General features: G+C 42.9%; 1 pseudogene; it reads left to right on the top strand.

Annotated features, from left to right (window-relative positions):
- The first annotated feature begins 480 nt into the window (after window positions 1-480).
- On the top strand, window positions 481-2,410 carry LOC138159145 (heat shock cognate 71 kDa protein-like; annotated as a pseudogene).
- The last annotated feature ends 268 nt before the right edge of the window (window positions 2,411-2,678 follow it).

The following is a 2,678-nucleotide window of genomic DNA, read 5'->3' as shown; positions in this document are numbered from 1 at the left end:
CCCCACAAATATAAGTAGGCTTAAACTTTGGGGAGGAGGCAGAGGAAGAGGGAGGTATATAGGTAGACAACACATGTGGTTGGAAGGGAATACTCACAACTCCTGTGTACAGGAGTCTTTTTTTTTCCTTTTGCTTTTTTTATTTTGTTCTTTAACTATTTTATTTTATTTTATTATTTTCTGCCAGTTATATATAAAACCAATTTTTATCATTCATTTTTAAAACTTTGAGTTCCAAATTCTCTTCTTCCCTCCCTATCTTCCCTCATTGAGAAGACAAGCAATTTGATATAGGTTATGGAGTGTAGTCATGCCAAACATTTCCATAATAGTCTTATTATGAAAGGAAACATAGGCAAAAAAAAAGAAATTCAAGAAAAAATAAAATTTAAAAAATGCATGCTTCAGCTACTAGGTGCAACAGCAGCCTTTCTCTCTCCACAGTGGTCAGCTACGACCTCCCCCGACTCCCCAGCAACCATGTCAAAGGGACCCGCAGTTGGCTTTGATCTTGGTACCACTTACTCCTGTGTGGGAGTCTTCCAACATGGGAAAGTGGAGATCATTAATGACCAAGGAAACAGGACCACCCCAAGCTACGTGGCCTTCACCAACAAAGAACGTTTAATCGGTGATGCTGCAAAAAAAAGTTGCAATGAACCCCACCAACACAGTTTTTGATGCCAAACGTCTGATTGGTCACAGATTTGATGATGCTGTTGGACAATCAGACATGAAGCATTGTCCTTTTATGGTGGTGAATGATGCAGGCAGGCCTAAGGTCCAAGTGGAGTACAAAGGGGAGACCAAAATTTTTTATACAGAGGAAGTATGGTCTATGGTCTTGACCAAGATAAAAGAAATTGCTGAAGCTTACCGTCCCCCACTATTAGTCACAAATGCTGTGGTTACAGTACCAGCCTATTTCAACGATTCCCAATGTCAGGACACCAAAGATGCTGGAGCCATAGCTGGTCTCAATGTGCTTCGAATCATCAATGAGCCAACCGCTGCTGCTATTGCTTATGGCTTGGACAAAAAGGTTGGTGCCGAGAGAAATGTGTTGATCTTTGACCTTGGAGGTGGTACCTTTGATGTCTCCATTCTTACCATTGAAGATGGCATCTTTGAGGTCAAGTCCACAGCTGGGGACACCCACTTGGGTGGGGAGGACTTTGACAGCCGAATGGTTAACCGTTTCATTGCCGAGTTCAAGCGAAAGCACAAGAAGGACATCAGTGAGAACAAGAGGGCTGGTCGCCATCTGCTCACTGCTTGTGAATGTGCAAAGCCTACCTTCTCTCCCAGTACCCAGGCCAGTATTGAGATTGATTCCCTCTATGAAGGTATCGACTTCTATACATCAATCACCCGAAACCGTTTCGAAGAGCTGAATGCTGATCTCTTCCGTGGCACCCTGGATCCTGTGGAGAAGGCCTTAAGAGATGCCAAGCTAAATAAGTCTCAGATTCATGACATCGTCCTGGTGGGTGTTTCCACTCGAATCCCCCAAAAATAGAAGCTTCTGCAAAACTTCTTCAATGGCAAGGAGCTCAATAAGAGTATCAATCCTGATGAGGCTGTTGCTTATGGTGGAGTTGTCCAGGCTGCCATTTTGTCTGGAGATAAATCTGAGAATGTGCAGGGCTTGCTTTTTTGGATGTCACTCCTCTTTCTCTTGGAATTGAAACTGCTGGTGGAGTTATGACCGTTCTGATCAAACGCAATACCACCATCCCCACCAAGCAGACACAGACCTTTACCACATATTCAGACAGCCAGCCTGGTGTGCTTATTCAGGTTTAAGAAGGCGAGAGAGCAATGACAAAAGATAACAATCTGCTTGGCAAATTTGAGCTCACAGGAATTCCTCCAGCACCCAGGGGTGTTCCTCAGATTGAAGTAACATTTGACATTGATGCAAATGGCATCCTCAATGTTTCTGCTGTGGGTAAGAGCACAGGCAAGGAGAACAAGATCACTATCACCAATGATAAAGGATGTCTGAGCAAAGAAGACATTGAGCGTATGGTCCAGGAGGCTGAGAAATACAAGGCTGAGGATGGAAAGCAGAGAGACAAGGTATCTTCCAAGAATTCTCTTGAATCTTACGCTTTCAACATGAAAGCAATTGTAGAGAATGAAAAACTGCAAGGCAAAATTGGTGATGAAGACAAACAGAAGATCCTTGACAAATGTAATGAAATAATCAACTGGCTGGATAAGAACCAGACTTCTGAGAAAGAAGAATTTGAGCATCAGCAGAAAAAACTGGAGAAGGTCTGCAACCCCGTTATTACTAAGCTGTACCAGAGTGCAGGAGGCATGCATGCCTGGTGGGTTCCCAGGGGGTGGAGCAGCCCCATCTGGAGATGCTTCTTCTGGACCCACCATTGAAGAGGTCGACTAAACACATCAGAAAAAGCATTCCACACAGCTTTTCAAAAATTGAAGGACTCAAATTTGTAGCCAAGGCAGTAGCAGTTTAAAAGTAACATTTAAGCTACTGTGTAAATCTGGGCATTTTGAATACTTGAATGTGTGCAGAGGGAGAGAAGTAAACAACATTGCACTTTATCAGTACTGTAAACAAGTGGAAATGCAATTGTCTTGGAGAATAAAATCTATTTAAAATTGGCACCATAAAAAAATGCATGCCTCAGTCATTATTCAGACAC

This window comes from Petaurus breviceps, unplaced genomic scaffold (assembly GCF_028583685.1).
Source record: "Petaurus breviceps papuanus isolate PSGF00001 unplaced genomic scaffold, PetGlider_PUasm1.0 175, whole genome shotgun sequence".
In the NCBI taxonomy this organism is placed as follows: Eukaryota; Metazoa; Chordata; class Mammalia; order Diprotodontia; family Petauridae; genus Petaurus; species Petaurus breviceps.
This window is presented reverse-complemented; position numbering and strand designations above follow the sequence as displayed.